Here is a 19,611-nt window from a genome sequence, read left to right on the forward strand (position 1 = left end):
CAAAAAATTTAAGTTTACAGCATTTCTCTGATATTATCACTGACTTTATTGAATAATTTTTTTATAGGTACAATTATGATGTAAGTTAAAAGCACAAATCAGGATAGTTTTTTATTAAGTTAAATTTTCCTGATCGGGGCAATGCAAACAATATTTTTATTACATGATTTCAGAAAAACATTCCAAAACATATTATTCCGCATATTCAGAAAACACACATAACTGCCAAGTATTTAGGGAAAAACATATTGGAATATTATAAACTAATAAAAGCAGTCTAAATGTAGCACTAACTTAAAAAAATAGGCACTAATGTATGCCACATCTGCTTCATACTCTTCAGGAAAGCTTTTTGTAATGTCAAGTCTGAAAACGATATAGGTAATATGCCCCTTATTGTTACTGTACACATTTTGTCATGATGAAGAAATAATGGGTGGTATAAAAATAAACACGAAGTATAAACTACGAGTATGTTCTCATGAATATGATCATAACGTATAAGTTTGTACTTTATTTCACATGAACATAAATAATATTTTGATGTGATGAGTTTCGGCTCACAGTACATAAGAGATACTCTCTATTAAATTTTTTAATCGTTCTTTTAATCCTCTGCTTTGTAAATAATTTGTTATAAGCAAGCTCTGAAGGACTATTTGGATTTTTAAAGGGTACGATTAACCACGGTGCTACGCCGTAACCTTCATTTCCTAAAATTTTTGCATTTGACCTCCTGGGATATCCTTTGCGATTCATGTATTCATCACCATGAAGAGGTGGTTTTTCTATTTCTATGTGGGCGCAATCGATCATACCCACGGCACAAGGAAAAATACTTTATTTGTCATCTTCCTTTAGCTTCTAATATATCCGCTGGAATATGAGGAAAGTTTATCTTACATCCGAAGTTTTCCATTATCTGGTCAGCAACTCGAGTCACAACCTTAGACATAGACACATTAGTTTGATGAACACCAATATCTTCTTCCACTGCTGTTTGAAATCCTGGGTCATCTACGTGTCCTAAAAATATTTTTATGTTACTAAAGTTACATATTTAGCCTCATCTCTTGTTTCTTCCGATTCTTTACTCAAAATGTTATTTACAAGCAACTTAATATAATATTGTTTATTAAATCGATATAATACTGTAAAGTCACGATCACACGTACCTCTTCTTGGTTTATAATATTATTTTGAACGCAAATTAAACATAAACTCAGCCATAGCTTTGCCACGATTAAACTGAAGTCTGGTAACGATCCAAATTTACTGACTAGATTCTCGCCCTAACGAGCATATATAATAGATATTTTTATTAATATCAAAAATGAAAATATTCTCACAAGCAACTGTACATAAGTGTACCTACTTAAACCGAGTATCTGCTGCTGTTTTATTCATACCACGTGGAGTATTTACTTCAAAATTTAGAGCAGGGATCACCAATTATGTTCCCTGAGGGTCCTTTTCGAAAACCTATGGCACTTCTGGGGTCTGGATGTAATGCTACCTCTTTCTGGTTATTTTTTCTGCAACTATATAGTGTCCAACAATTCAATGCATTTAATTTAAGAATTTTAGTAACAGCTTAACTTAAAAATAGTTTTTGTTTATTTTACAACTGCAGTTCTGTAGATTTACGGCGAATAAAAAATATTTAATATGGTAAGGCAAACTAATAATATCTGATTGTTTTTTAGCCATTGGAGACTTGAGTCTGTACTAGTACAGTAAATGAATGATATTATTATAAGTATATTTTGAACACAGCAGTATTGTAAATTATTACGGGAAATATTTTAAAAGTCGGAAATTTATACTTTGAATGTTAATGAGCCAACAGAGACATACATCCATGAAAAATAATCGACGTAAAATGCTCAGCCGATGTAGGTAGAATAGTGACCACAGCCTAGTATTATGTAAAATAAAAATCATCACGAAATAATTCACACCCCAGAGAGTGACACTACCACAAACAAAAAGTAGAGTCGAAGGACTAAATATGGAATCCACGGAATACTTATACAGAAAAACAATATCAGAGAAGATTGCTGAGAACGTTGAGAATATTAGAATACGATTACATCGAGGTAAGCTAGGAAAAACTCAAAGATAACATAATTAACGCAGCAACAGAATCACTTGATGAGAGGACAATAACGAAAAATAACATATCAGAAAAGAAAACCTCATGGTTTAGAGAAAAAATGAAGGTAAAATTTGAAGAAAACAATAAATCCTTTTTACAATAGAGACAAAAAGAAACATAACAAGCATACAACCACAATGAACCAGAAACGAAATGAATACCTACTTTAGTCAGACAAATAAAAAGGAAACAATTGAGAGCTTCCTAAAACAGATGAAACACGACTTCTACGGAACACCGGTATTTAGTGAACCGTGATTTAGAGTATAAACTATATTCTCATTTTATTTCATACGAGCCAATATCTATTGTCCTTTTCATGAGCATTTTTCAGTGCGTAACAAATGATAGGAAAAAGGGTAAGTCCGTGATAATACACATTTATGACATTTATTCTAACATGACATTTTAGTTAAATCTGACAGTTTTCACATTTTATTTTCAATTTGGAATAAAAACAAATCAAATGTGTTTCTTGCATTTATAAAATGGTATTTTCTTTGATTTGTATAGTCTTATAAATTATACAGATTATATTTGTAATATTATTATCTAATTAAAAAAATATTTTTTTTATTATGGCGCCATCTATCGACAACTAAAATAATTAGAATAAATGTTGTAAATGTCTGTAGTCAGGGACGTGCCTTTTTTTCTATCACATACAATTTAATGCGTTAGAAAGAAGTCGAAACACTGTGACGCACTGAAAGAAGATCATGAGAAAAAGAATACTCTCTATCGGACACAATGACACAAACAGCTAAGACTATTACGAAAAAACTGACACGTGGACCAAGATATGTTCTTTTACCAATAATTGTAATGCAAATACATGTTAAAAAATCAATAAAAGGATCATAAACCGCCTGAAGACTGAAGAGATCTGAAAAAACAATTTTATTCGCAAGCACTACCAAGAAAAATGACTACGAAATAGAACCTCAATATAACTTCAAACAAGATCAAAAATACTTATATTTACAAAAAACAAACGACAGCTTCTTTATTTTCATCATGTAGTGATTATCAGCTTCGAATGTTGGTGCCCGTCATGGCAATCTGTACTTTGTACACTACTACTCTGAAAAGTTTTGAAGTTGTTGTGTTAAAACACGTAGATTTTTCAGCCAGTAAATTCTTCAGCTTCTCGATCCTCGTTGTCCTTCTATTTTTCGCTGTAAAATTAGTTGCAGCAATCCTTACCTTTCGCTGTTCATCATGATGTGACCGAAGTATTTTTTTTCTTCTTCTTAAAGTGCCGTCTCCTCAATGGAGGTTGGCTACTACAAATTGTAAACTCTTAGAGGTATTCGATTTTGACAATTACTGTTGTGGGTAATAGCGTTTTCCTTTTTATATTTTTAATAAAACTTCCTGGTTAGTAATCAGGTGAGAGTCCACGACTCAACTCCGAATAACAGTATAGGAAAGATATAGCATTATAATAACCCGCATTTTAAGGGTACTGATAAATCATGACATTTGAACAGCTTAGCCGTTTTTTGAAACGCATAACTTGCTTTCTCATTTTTTATCCTAAATTTAATTTCTTTATATTCGTTGACCGTAAAGCCACAAAAAATAGAGTTATATCAATTTTTGTTTAGAAGTGAAAATACACAAATTAATTCTTTGACAAGGTTGTCAAAACCACACTTTCAATATAATGGGTTACCACGACGACGATATTGGTTTCCATGACGACGATTCAATACCATGGTAATTGTCTACTGATCTGAATTTTAAATATTATGTCAAAATAATTGTATTTCATCGAATTATCGTGCTAAAACTTTTTGTTTATTATAAGGGACTTTTGGTCCTCGGTAATATTGTAGTCTTTCATTCTGCGTTTAAATTTTTTAAAAATACTTATTAGTTTTCTCAGGAATCGAAAAAAATTAATGGGTTTAAATCTCTCAAAAAGGAATTAACTGCGTTACATTTTTGTAATCAATATTTGAAAAGCTTTTAAATGATACGCCACATGATGCACTTTCCTACTTACAAAAATCAAAGTTGTGTCTGCCACTTGAAGAGGGATCACGTAAAGTTCGAAACATTGATGCTATAATGTACGTACTATGATTATTTTAAAAATCGGCCTGTCCGAGCGTTTTGCTTATGTGCTAAAAATAAAAAATATACATTATACATTGTATCTACGTAATCTGGAACCACATTTTTTTATTATCAATTTTATAGCAGTTATGTCAAAAATTATAAATCCCTCTTTACAGTATTTCACAATATCAAAAACTGTTATTATGAAAAGTTGTTTGGAATTAAAAATCTGAAACCGACACCCATTTTTTTATTATTTTTTCATTAAGTAATCATAAAACAAAGGTATTATTCATTAAATTTCTGCATGGTCTGAAACCTAAGATGCAACTATCAAATAACAAATTTTATCAATTTATACCTATATATTATAATGAACCCATTAAAATTGACAAACTTAATTTTATTTTAATATATTTTATAATATACGAAATTTATAATATTTGTAGCCTTGTAGGGTTTAGTCAAGAAAAGTAATTGTCACAAAAAATATACCTAAGCATGCCCCAAAAAAATTAACAATGCATACATTTGATTTTAAATAAAAATTAATATTTTTTTGTAAAATTTATTGTTAAATAATATTATTTATAACCGTAATACATAAATATTTATGTTGCCTATTATTTCATTAAATTTTATACTAATAATAATAATAAAAATGTCAAATTTGGCAAAAAAAATATTTATTTTAAATGGTTTAAACAAAATACTGGCTTAAATAAACAAATCACAAATTAGCTGATCGTATTTTTATAATCTATGCACCGAGGCACCCCAAATTAAAAAAAGAATATCAATTTTCGTTGATTAGAACCGGAGTTATTGCGACTTTTGTAAATGTGTAGTTCTGAATTCATTATTCGACAGTAAAATCAAACAATCGCTTTGCTTTTAAACCTTGCATTTTTGGCGCATCATGGACGGCTCACTTTCAGAAGAATCGTCTTGATTTTTTTTTTGTTTATACTTAAACTTCTATTATTTTAAATGTTACTTTTTAAGTTTACTAATGTTTATAAACAATGCCACGGTGAATTTTTGAAAAAAAAAAATGGTTAACTGGGATCTTAAGGGCCTAAGGGCATTATTTTTTTTTGTTTTAATTTGTATAAAAATTCTAATATGTGAAATAAAAAATATTAACTTTCTACATGTTAATGCGTCTGAATTATTCTAATTGTTTATAAGCTTAAAATCATACCACTTTTTCAAAAAGATTTTACAATGTTTAGCATACATTTTTTAATCATTAAATGATTCAGTTTAATAAAATGATCTTTTTTCTTTAATCTGGTGCCTTTAGAATTTATGTAAACCTAACAGTTTACGCATAATGACGTTGAAGATAAAAGCTTTTTGGGAATAGCAAATGCATATTTGCAATAACTATTAAGTGAACCTTCTTGAAAATTTAAACAAAAAATGCTTGTAATATTGTTCCTACTCTGACGAAAAATTAAAGTTTTTTGTTTATTTTCAGAAAAGTTATTAATAATTTTTAAATAATTGACTTTTGGAGCTATTTTCCCAATAACTAAGCAACAAATTAACAAAAATAACTTTGCAAACTCTCATTTAAAGAATTTTCTATGCTTCTTCAGAAAAATTATGTCACTATTTCATATAATTTACCGGTATCCACCTTTTGTATTTAAAATGAAACATTTTAATTGTTTATATAATGTTTATAAGTTAAAAAGTACGGTAAATCTTTTGGATAATTTTTATATTAGATATTGTTGTAACTAAATTTACCCAAAGCAGTTCTTAGATAGCTGTATCAACGGATGTCACGGAAAAATCCTTAGTTCTCTGGCCTATATATTCGTTGACCGTTTACACTCATATATCCAAATTTCTGTCACTTATTAGAGATCATCATACATTTTGTTTTCTTAGTGCTTAATGAAAGTCCATATTTCTGACTTACTTCTGTGATACCATTTATTAACTAGAAAGCTTTATAACTGTCAGAGTGTCATAACTGCCACCGTGTTGTTCGCGTATCTGATATTATTGATACATTTTCCGTTAATTCAAATTTTGGCTTCAACACTTCCATTGCTTCTTGAAAGATTTCCTTAGAGTATATGTGTTGAACATGAAAATACAACAAGAAATACGGAAAATTGCAAAATTTCAAAAAGAAAACGGTAAGAACACTAGAGAAGGTTATCAAAAACTAAGTATTGACGGGACTATATGGAAATGGAACAACGAGAAGAATGAACTGGAAAGGGCAAACCAAGACACGCCAAAAAACTGATAAAACAACAAATATCGGATACAACACAAAAAACGGACACGAAAATGGCAAAGGAAAAGGATCTGAACAGATTAGATAAAATAAAACACACGAACAGAAAAAATATAATAAAAAAACGAAAAAATGTGATCAAATAAAAATAAGTATGTGGAACATCAGAACAATGCTTGAACCAAGAAAAATGCAGGAGATCGTCTCAGAGCTAGAAAGATACCAAATTGATATTGCAGTGATTCAAGAAATTAGATGGGCAGGTCAAGGAGAAATAAATAAAAAAAACTACACACTACAGTACTCGGGACATGAAAAACAAGGTCAATATGGAGTTGCTTTCATAATTATGGAAAAAAAAAATAACATTATGCAATTTAAACCAATAAATGAACGCATGGCTTAAGTGAGAATTAACGCCAAACCATTTAATATATCAATCATAAACGTATATGCCCCAACTGAAAGTACTGCTGCGGAGGAAAAAGACAAATTGTATGAGGAACTTGAACGAGAAATAGAGAATTTACCTAGAGAAGACACAATACTGGTAATGGGAGATTTTAATGCCCAAATAGGTAAGAAAGATTACATTAACCAAGTAGCAGGTAAGCACACAATACACGAAAAAACTAATGACAATGGTCAACGATTATGTAACCTAGCAGCTAGTACCAATATGATTATCGTTAGTACAAAATTCGAACCTCCTAAATATCATAAAGTAACGTGGATTTCCCCAGACCAAAAAAATTGTCACAAATAGACCATATACTGATTACAAGAAGGAAGCAAACATCGGTAACAGACGTGAGAACCTATAGAGGTGCACATGCAGACACAGACCATTTTATGGTGACTGCAAAGGTAAGACAAAAAGTCAAAAGAACTCTAAAAAACACGACAACAAAAAATAAATGGCACGTAGATGAACTGAATGCTCCAGACATAAGGATTAAGTATGCTGACGACATGAACAAAAAACTTAAGGAACAATCTAAACCTACAAAGGATATAGAAACAGATTGGGGAAATATAAAAAAATGTATAAATGAAACAGCGGATGTACACATCGGGATAAAAAGAAACAAAAAAAGACAAGAATGGTATAACGAAGAATGCCATAACATGCTAAAAAAGAAAGTAGAAATGAGACAAATGTGGATAAGAACAAATAGACAGGATTATAGGAAAGAATACAATAGAATAAGACATGAATGCAAGAAAAAAATAAGGAAAATTAGACGTGACTGGTTGGATGATAAGATGAAAGAAATAGACAAGAAAGTAAGAACAGAAACACAAAAGAATTCTATAAGAAAATTACTGAGCAGAACAAAACTTTTAAAGGAAAGATAAAAGGCATAAAAGATAAAAATGGAAAAGTATCAGAAAACGATAAAGAGTATAAAGAAATTTGGACTAACTATTTTAAAGAATTACTAACAGAACAAGAAGATCAAGAACTAAATGAAAACATAGAAGAAGAGACAATGATGTTAGGAAACCAGCTAGAAATACCAACAAAAGAGGAAGTTGAGGAAATTATTAATAGCAGCCGTAATGGTAAAGCCCCAGGATCGGACTGTATCAATATGCAGCTTATAAAATATGGTGGTGAAGAATTAAAAGATAAATTATACAATTGGATATGGTAATTGAGTCAATACTCGCAATCTTTAGTTTGTATTTTTATTAGTTGTTACATAATCGTGGGGCAACCGGTTTCGAGTCTTACAATATATGACTCATCATCAGGCCCAGTACAAAAAAGTCTTCTCAATACAAACTACAAGCTAAAAAACACAAAACGAGAGACATGTACACATATATATATATATATATATATATATATATATATATATATATATATATATATATATATATATATACAAAACATAAAACAACTTTGTCTTGGTTTTAATCACACACCATGAAGCCAAGCAACTATGTAGTATTGAACTCAACCTTCCATAGTATGTAAAGATGAGACTTATTGTCATTGGGAGCGACCAATCTGATGAAAACTGCTTGGTATATAATTTTAATATATATACTACCATCATTCCTCAACTAGTTAAGGGATGATGGAGTTCTGAAAAGATAGTATGCGATCAAAAGACATAATATAAAATTATTAGTAATTAGTATGTACTTACATAACAGCCATTGAAACTGTTCCACAGCTAAAGATGTACATGCAGTCACCAGCTCCCATAAGGATAGTTGATCGATCAAACAACCTTTAGTCTCTTATATTGTAAGTTGTGTTCAATGTGGAACTTGGAAAAGAAAAATTCTTATTAATAAGAAATTAATAAGAAATTAATAACAATTTTTCTTTTCCAAGTTCCACATTGAACACAACTTACAATATAAGAGACTAAAGGTTGTTTGATCGATCAACTATCCTTATGGGAGCTGGTGACTGCATGTACATCTTTAGCTGTGGAACAGTTTCAATGGCTGTTATGTAAGTACATACTAATTACTAATAACTTTATATTATGTCTTTTGATCGCATACTATCTTGTCAGAACTCCATCATCCCTTAACTAGTTGAGGAATGATGGTAGTATATATATTAAAATTATATACCAAGCAGTTTTCATCAGATTGGTCGCTCCCAATGACAATAAGTCTCATCTTTACATACTATGGAAGGTTGAGTTCAATACTACACAGTTGCTTGGCTTCATGGTGTGTGATTAAAACCAAGACAAAGTTGTTTTATGTTTTGTATATATATATATATATATATATATATATATATATATGTGTACATGTCTCTCGTTTTGTGTTTTTTAGCTTGTAGTTTGTATTGAGAAGACTTTTTTGTACTGGGCCTGATGATGAGTCATATATTGTAAGACTCGAAACCGGTTGCCCCACGATTATGTAACAACTAATAAAAATACAAACTAAAGATTGCGAGTATTGACTCAATTACCATATCCAATCGTATAATGGACTCGCATTGGCAACCCTTTCATCATTTATAAATTATACAATTTAATAAAAGACATATGGAACGAAGAAAAAATGCCGGAAGAATGGTACAAAGGACAAATTATCACGATTCATAAAAAAGGAGATCAACAGATGTGCAATAACTACAGAGGACTGACGCTATATTAAACACAGTATATAAAATCATGTCCGCCTTAACCCGCCAGTGGTCGCTATATGAGATTTTCTCTCACGGTTTCAGAAAATTGCACAGAATTTTTTTTCTGGAAAATTATACCCTCTGTAGTTCTTTCTAGTCTCCTAACTATCCTCCCTCGACAATCTAATAGACTCGTCCGCTTAGATAGTGACTCAGTTGACCTAATATCACCCAATTGTTGAGTCAGCGCGCTTCAAGTGAGACATTCTCTCATAAAGCGACCACCCGCGTTACGAACTGTACATAAAAATTAATTTTATTTTGGCACTTAAAACCTGAAATGATGTAAAAAAAATTGTAATTATTGTCAACAATCAATTTTTCCAGAGCATTCTTGTTATATTTTTGTGCTGTGCCGTAAATTATTAAGATACGGAGATTGATTAATATTGGTTTAATTCCGATTATTTATTTTTATTTTATTATATTATTATTTATATTATGTTATATTATTTTTTTCTTATTATTAGTTAATAAAAAAAGTTTAAAAGCTGTTTTAAAAATTTTATTTTGTAAAAAAGGCAAAATTTGGATATGTGAGAGAAAATCTCACGCGCGACCACTCGAGTAACAATCTACCTAGCGACCAATGCCGGGTTAATACAACGAAGACTGACCGAAGCTACCACGAATATCATAGGAGACTATCAATGCGGATTTGTTAAGGGAAAGTCTACAACAGATGCCATACATACGCTTAAACAAATTATGGAAAAAGCACATGGATATAAAATAGAAATTGAACTGCTTTTTAAAGATTTTCAGCAAGCATTTGATACAATAAAAAGATCAAAATTAATGGTAGCTCTGAAAGAAATGGGAATACAAAATAAATTAAGAAGATTAATACAAATGACAATGAGTAGAACTGTAGTTAGCATAAAAACTCAAGTAGGCGACACAGAAAAATTTGTCATCAATAAAGGCGTGAGACAAGGAGATTCATTATCAGCAACTCTGTTTAATCTTGCCCTAGAATACATCGTCAGGAAGATCAACAAAGGCACCCTTCGAACGAGAGAAGGACAAATAAAAGCATACGCTGATAATATTGTTCTAATAACAAAAAATAGAAAAACAATGGAACGAATTGGTAACAGAAGCAAAAGTAATGGGATTAAAAATAAACCAAGAAAAAACCAAAATAATGAGATTTGACAAAAACTTTGAAAAGAGAAAGGTTAGAGTAGGAGAATACACTTTTGAAGAAGTCGAAAAATTTAAATACTTAGGAATATTAATAACAAACAATGGAGAAAGAGAAACCGAAATCAAAGAAAGGATGATTACAGCAAATAAGAGCTTCCATGCAAATTAAAAATTACTTAAAAATAAGTTATTGAATAAGAAATCAAAAATGAAAGTATACAAAACAATAATTCGACCGACGATAATGTATGCAGCAGAAACTCTTAGCATGACAAAAAAACCAGAGGAAAACCTTAGAATACAAGAAAGAAAAATACTAAGAGCAATACTAGGACCAATAAAAATAAGTGACAATGAATTTAGACAAAGAACGAACCTTGAGCTACTGGATGAAATTAAGTAAGATATAGTATGTAAAATTAAACAGCAAAGAGCAAAATGGCTAGGACACATATGGAGATCCGGATCAACTTCGACGATATTCTCAATATTGGAATGGACACCAGCTGGCAAGAGAAGACGTGGAAGACCAAGATCTACATGGTTACAAGAAGTAGTAAGTGATCTCAACAAGGCGGGCATACGACATTGGAAAGAAAAAACCAGAGACAGGAAAGAGTGGAGAAAAATAACCGAGAAAATTAAATAACGAACATGAGCACTGATCTACCTCAAACCATAGATCTAGAAAGCGTAAGCGGCGTAACCCCTAAAGGGGTGTTTAGCCACCCCTTATATATATATATACATATATATATATATATATATATATATATATATATATATATATATATATATATATATATATATATATATATATATATATATATATATATATATATGTTGAACAGCAGGGGTGATAAAGTCTATTCGGTAGGCTTACACCGGTCACGGATTAAGAAAGAAATGAACGAATTGACTGGTCCGCTGTAGTTTGACTATTTACACATTGGCGCAGTCATTTTTTATTTGAGGGGGTGTTCTTATATAAATCAAATAATTTAAAATTTTAGGTTTTTGTATAGCCTCACAAGCCTAAACGATATAATTTCATGATTCTTTACAACAGTTCATTACCCGTAGCAAAAAATCAATATACCTAATTTTAATTGTTGCATGAATGTCCATATAATAAAAATAAAACAAATTCTAACTTATAAAAGGTAGAAGGCTAAACGTTGCTGTATTGTTGATGTTTTAATTTAATCTCTAAAATGGTTTTATATAAAGTCACAATCAATTTAAGTGATATATTAAAGCGGCCGCAATGCAGCCTATAGTTAATAAGTTTTCTTTGTTAGTTATGTATATTTAATAGTTTTTATGTATAATGGGGTATTTTTCCCGTAAATTAAAATTATTAAAAACAATATTATAATATGTATGTAACTACAATATCTACAAATAGTTTCAATTTCAAACAAATCAACACTTACTAAAATGATCACGCCTTGAAAAGAATCCGGAAATCCTACAGCAGGGCATTATATAAACATCAAATATTCAAGTAAACTCCTAAATATTATTAAGTCAATATACGTACCAATTTTTTTTACTAAAATGATTTAGTCTTTATTGTTCACACTATCATCTTCATCGCTTAGGTCACCGTTAATTGTTATTATATGATTGGGTTTATTTCGTTAATTTTATTTTCACGAATCCACCAATCCTTAATTAATTTTTCGCACTTGGATATACAGTTCCGCCATACTTCTGGAGTTGCAATTGAAAGTGCTTCTCGCCAAGTTTCCCAAACCGCTTCGTCAGTATAACCACTAGGACCAATATGGTTGTCGTAATATTGTTTTGCTGTTCCCCATATATTTTCGATGGGATTAAACTGGCAGTGGTGTGGTGGAAAATGTAAAACTTGATGCCCGTAACTTTCAATAACTTGAACCACCAGAAAGATTTTTGGTTTCGCATGTTCTTTTGCCAAACGTAACAACTCACGACTTTAATATAAGCTGTGGAATAGATATGCGTTCATTTGTTAGCCATTCTGTAATTTTATCTACATTCCACGAATTTGCTGGACTTTTGTTTGGTATTTCTGAATGGTAAGGCGCATTGTATAAAATAATTACGCTGGGCTCACTTACGCCCGGTTTCATAATCAACTTAAAGTGAACATTAACTTAAGTTCACTTTAACGTTGACATTTACCCATATGAATTGCATTCATAAAGGTACCAACTTAAAATTTAAAGTCCACATTAACTGATTAGGAAACCGGGCATTAATCCGGGAAGAAGTTTTTCACGAAACCATTTCACAAACATTTCCGTGTTCATATTGTCATGATAGTCACTGTTTTTTTATGTAGACGAAAATATTTTTATATATCCTGTCTTCCCTCCCGCGTGCAGAATTATATGTCGCTTCCCTTCTCCACTAGTATGCTTGATCGATTTTATGTTGTCATCTTGCCATATTCTCTTGGTAGCACCCTTAGAAAATATCCATGTTTCGTCTAAATATACAAAAGTTGACTCTTTTTCTTTAAATATGTTATATTTTCTCAGAAACTCAATTCTCTTGTGTACAACAGAACTTCTTTCACAAAGCGCTTTTCTGTTATCCTCTTTTTTAAATTTGAATCCTATGTTATGTAGGACTTGCCATAAACTTGTTCTGCCGATGTCACCAAATTCCCCCTATTCTCATTTAAAAAAATCATCGATTACGTCATCACACCCAGATGGATGACGACACTAGTATGATATGTATGCCAAAATATAATTTAAAAACAAAAATCGGCCTCTTTCGGGATTTTCCCTAATGTCATCGGTTTACGAAATAACAAATTTATTCCTTTCATTTGCACCCTACTGTATATACGAGTAGATGCAAAATTTACTAAATGCATTAACATTATTTAGTGGTGGCCGCATATCGAAATAACTACTCTGTGATAGACCACATAATGGACTAATTAAACATCTAGGATCTAACAACATCACGAGAAAAACCAAATGCAAAATATACAAAACCATGATAAAACCGGTCCTTATATATGGATCAGAGACATGGACACTGTCGAAAAGCGATGAGAACTTATTAAGTACGTTTGAACGAAAAATCCTCAGACACATATATAAGCAAGTGAAAGAAAATGACGTATGGCGCAGAAGATATAATTTTGAACTATACGCAGAATACAACGAATCTGACATCATAACATCCATAAAGATCGGACGTCTGCGCTGGATAGGCCATGTTGAACGGATGTTGGAGACCGAAACACCAAAACATATAATGAGGCAAACACCAGTAGGGAGAAGGTCAAAGGGAAGACCCAAACTTAGATACATGGAACAAGATCTGAAAACACTTGAGATTACCCACTGGAAGAACAAAGCAAGGAACAGAACAGAATGGAGGAAATTCTTAGAATAAGCCAGGACCCAAAAAGGGTTGTCGAGCTACTGATGATGATGATAGACCACATAACGAATTAGCTACTCTGATCTAGACCGCATATTGGATGGTAGACCGCATATCGAATCGGCACTAATCTATATATTTTTTCGTATTTAAAATATTACTTGCGGGTGAATCCTAATTGTTCTTTTAGTCAAGGAAGTTTCTTCTAATTTAGTACATATTAAGTTTTTGCTAAGAAAGGTATTTCTAACAAGGGTGCATTGTATTTTATTATCCATCTTATTATTTTTCCTTAAGTTTTCTTGTTTATTAAATTTTAATCAAAAAATTACTAAAAATGTAATAATTAAATAGATATTGACCCTCTACGCACCCAAGGTCTACGCTTAACTGGTATACCTAAAATATTACAATCGACCTGCCGATTCGTTTGTGTCTTTATTAATCCCTAACCGTTGTAAGTCAACCGAATAGACATTAGTATACATCCCTGTGGGACCCTAAGTTTGATTTTGTTATCATCATGTTCTCTTGCCTCTATACGGATAGACGATATTTAATTCCAATAAAGATTACTGGTAATTTTTAAAGCACAGGTGTTTATGATAATATTTCTGGAATATCTTCATCAGTTTGTCTTAGTCTGTTGTATCGAAATCCTTATGGTAATCAATGAAGCATGCATAAATATCGCAATTCATGTCTAAAGAGAGCCTCTCTGGTACCCACTTCATTCCGAAAGCCAAACTGTATAAACAATATAAAGAGAGAATAATAATAATAACTGAGAAATATCTCGAAGATGTTTTGCAACATAACTATTTTGGTACTCTTAAGGCACGTATCCGCTAGGTTGGCTCTCCCTGCAACTGTTTGTCTACATACAAACGCTCCTCTACATACAAACCGCCATCGATTGGAGCGCGCACTGTGGCACAGTCCAGGAGCGTTAACGTATCCACTATGTGAAGCAGTTGCAGGAAGACAGAGCACATAGTGGATACGTGGCTTAATGAAGAAGCCAAGCTAGACACTAGAATCACGCAGGTTTGTATTCCCGAGTATTTCCTAAACTTTTAGTTTTATGAATTCACCGCATATTGACGATATTTTCTTGTTTATAATCCGATGTAGATAATTTTTTAATAATTTACATTAATAATAGACTTATTCGTGGAGCATGCTCTGAACGTATCCTGAACTTACCCAGAGGGAGATCGCCTGCGCATTACGTTTTCGGAGGGAAACATTCGACCTTATTGAACGTCCAATTTTGTAATGCGCAGGCGTTTTCTCTCTGAGTACGTTCGGGGTATACAGCGCGAATAGTCCTAATAACACGTTATGTTTACTTTCAGTTCCATGGGACGACGGCTTTGAGGTTTTTGACCCAGATTTTGAAGATTCAAACAGCACGTCATTTGGTCTAAAGTTGTCGACAGATCTAGGTTATTACTTTTATTGGACGCGTCATCCTACAAAGAGCATTAAAGTAGGAATTAATACTATTAACCGGTTAAAAAATACTAATTTTTCTGCAGAAAAGGAAACGTTGTTTATTGTCCATGGTAAGCTTTTTTGCATTGGTATTTGTTCAGCTTATCTTAACCTAAAAATGCTTCCAAATAAAAGAAAAGTATTACTATAATATAATATTAAAAAATTACATAATATATTTTACAATATTTTTAAACTGTAATAGTAATGTTACATAAGTAGGTATGTATAAGACACATGGCCGTTTCGATCTTATCCAGGAATCCATTAATATGTTGATGAATTCAGTTCACGGGTAGGATGTAGAAGAAAATTGTAAGAAAAGAAAGGTTACTGTTATAATTACACATATACTTTGAATCTACTTTTATTAAAAATAAATTGGTAAACTGCATTAAATATTTATGTGTAATTTTGTGGTTGAAGTTCGTGAGTAGTGTATATTACAATCACAATAAAGATGCACTAGGAATGAATAAACCGAGACACGTTGGAAGTTACGAGGAGCAGTTCCAAATTATAATTTACAATGTATATAAATTGTAAATATATCATATAACATTCCCGACCATTATCCATCCTACTGAAAACCCTCCTCCTCATTGGACTGTAAATATACCACGAATTATGACTGATCTGTCAAGATTTAATAAACATGAATCCCCACCAACCATAATATTAAAAACTCATTTCAACGACATGGTAATATTTACCAACAGATCTACACATATGCATCAAAAACAACGGAGGAATGGGGGCAGCAATTTTTTCCAATAACAATAATGCTAAATTTAAGCTGCATGACAACTAGCCTATCTCCAATGCAGAGCTGTATGCCATCCTTGAAGCTTTATAATACATTAGTAAATCGGACCAGAGAAATTACACAATCATAACTGATTACATGAACGGCTTTTGTATCATCCAAAACATATATTCCAGCAACCCTATTCACAAAGACATTATTTATAAGGAAATTCAACATGAAATGGATGTAGACTCGATTCAAGTTCTCTGCTTAACCGAGGTATGATAATAACAAAAGGTACCGTCAGGAAAATATCCCAATTTACGGTTCAGACAAACCTGTATATGAATCGAGTCTTTGTACTCTTATAACGAGTATGGCATTAGTAAAATAGAAAATCTACGGTTTTTCTAAACCTTGTTGCTGGATTTTGTAAACATTGTAAATATTTTCCCGCTAAGAATTCATTATATTATTAAAAAAGTTAATTTTTGTCAAGTGTAAATATGCCAATAAACAATGTGCAAGCCCTTATCAATCAGCAAACTGGATTTTTATCCTGGAGACAATGTGTAAAGAGGCAGTGGAGTATGGCATTAGTAAAATAGAAAATCTACGGTTTGCTTTTGATTTAAATTTGTCTAATGCCATCCCACGATAGTACTATTTCTAGGTCTACCCGGTGTCAAGGAGGCTCTGCAGAAAACAAATTTACACCAACACGTCCGTAGTTTCCCGGTATAAAAATTCGGTATAAAATTCAACATGCTGTAAAAGAAGACATACACGTGGTATTAATTTGGGTAACATCTCATATTAAAGTACACGGTAACGAGGTTGTGGGCCGCCTAGCTCATGAAGAAGCAGCAAGTGATGATCACGTTCATCTTAATAAAATAGTGCCAAGTGATGTTAAATTATGCTAAAACGTAGCTAATTATGAGTGGCAAAACAAACGGCTGCAGTGATCCGAAGAACTAAAACAAAGTAAAGAAAATTTATCTTAATTCGACTTTGACTTGGTCACACCCGTCATACACATCTCTACAGAATAACTAGAGACAATCCTCCATACTGCAACCAGTGTCAAACGAATATAACAATAAAACATATCTTAACCGATTGTCAAAATATCCTAGCAAACGAGAAGTAAACAATGAAAAATATAAACAATGTCCTAAAGCGTTTAAGGGTTATAAGCATAAAAGAAACGCAACAGATTTATATCGAATGAATAAGAGCACAGAAATAACAAAAAACAATAAATATTCGATGGTTACAATATTTCGACCTTGTAATGAGATATCCAGAGAGGTGTAAACTTCTACACTTTATAATACAGGGCAAGATCGCCTGAAGAAAAACACCCTGGATCCGAAATCTCCGGAAGTGGTATCAAGAGACCACCGCTAATCTGTTTAGAGCTGACGTAAACAAAATTATTATTGGCAATATGATCGCCAACGTTAGATAATCGGACATGGTACTGAAAGAAGAAGATAGGCATAAAAGATATTTCATTTGTATTATAAATCGTTCGGGTATCCTTTTTTGTTTGTATGTATCTAGTTAATATTGTACTCTCTGTTTGTTTTTAATATGTATTTTTTCATTGTTGTTGTTTATAACCCCAGTAGTGGTTGGGACGACATTAATAGTGTAGGAAACAGAGCTTGAACCTCGCAAAATGGACACAAGTCCGGTTTTATCTTTTTTTTTATGGTATATCAAGGGATGCTTATTTTAAGACTAACTTTTTCTTAAAAAATTTCTCCAAGGAGCCCACTTTTCATCCCTTTAAAGGGGGTAATTTGTGGTTTTTCCGAAACGTAGCCATTCCTGTGCGTTTTACAAAAAATTTATTTATTAGTAAAATAAAGATGACTATATTTCCTACTATTTATTTCGCGACAGCATATGTCTCTCACACACCGTTCAGCGGGGGTGGCGCCCCAAAGTTGACAAATTTTTAAAAAAGATGTTTTTTAAAAAATTATTTTTCCCTAACTGTACAGAAAATGGAGAATAAACCCTGAGGCAATTAGTTACAAATAAGTGGCTGATTTTTTGGTATGGGTTTCATTTAAGGGCAATTGCAAAGTTTTTAATTACAGGGTGTTACATATAAAAAACCCCTTTTTATACCATCTGAACCGCCTATGATAGATTAAAGAAACTTTCAGCGATTATCCATGTACTGGTGTTATTTACAATTTCTATAATGCACCCCCATTGTTTTTTCGGAACTACCCCAAAAAAAATGAGAATTAATAATGAAAGTGATTTTCTTGGAATCCTTCACACACCATGCCCTTTATTAAAATGCTTCATATATTATGTTGTGCACGTTATTATTATTTATGCATGGACACCAAAAGCGATTTCTTGATTCAACCCCTGTAGCCAAAAAAATAAATAAATGAAGGGGGAGTTAAAAAATTTTTTTTTTGCTTTTTACCCCATATGGACATATGCTCCATCGGAAACGCGCCAACTCGTAACTTTTAATGACAACAATTTTCAAATCAAAATGTACACCGGCCAATTGTAACTTTTTTTTACCTGATCTGAAAACCCGAAACTTTCTTCAAGTGAATTGGAAACCATTGATTAAATCTAATACCTTAAATCTAAACCGAATGTTTCTTGGTTTGCTTAAAAACATTATATTTGTACTATATGTACCTATAAAAAATAGCAAAAATTGAAATATCTTAATAAAATAATTGAAACAATATTATAGTGTTTCATTAACACGTGTTAAAATATTATTTCCATCATGTATAATAGCTCTACACGAGCTTGGTTTCTATCAAGTAATTGTAAATTTAATATTTTTTAGATGTTTAGCAATGATAAATTATTTAAATCCATCTGATAATTTAAAAGCAAAGAGATTTTCCATATGTTTATTTCAAGTCTAAAAGATTATACCTTTATTTAGTTACGAATTCACCGGTAGTTGATCGGTTACCGAAAAATTACCTGAGAGGGTCAGAGTTACCAATTGGCCTGTAATTAGGATGGGGGATTAAAATAGTTACGAATTCACCGGGACCCGCTCCATCAATAGGGTTTTTTATAAATATATATGATATATATGAGGAAAGTACCCCTATCCTTGAAAATATACTGCAGAAACTACCCCTATCCCTTGGAGAGCATGTTTTTAC

The 19,611-nt window shown here is 31.8% G+C and overlaps 1 protein-coding gene across 1 annotated transcript in view; it reads left to right on the forward strand.

The window, feature by feature from the left end:
* LOC126883040 (endothelial lipase-like) overlaps nucleotides 1-19,611 on the forward strand; it is a 64,185-nt gene that overhangs the window by 12,084 nt on the left and 32,490 nt on the right. The gene's annotated exons all lie outside the window — the stretch shown is intronic.

This window comes from Diabrotica virgifera, chromosome 1, assembly GCF_917563875.1.
Source record: "Diabrotica virgifera virgifera chromosome 1, PGI_DIABVI_V3a".
In the NCBI taxonomy this organism is placed as follows: Eukaryota; Metazoa; Arthropoda; class Insecta; order Coleoptera; family Chrysomelidae; genus Diabrotica; species Diabrotica virgifera.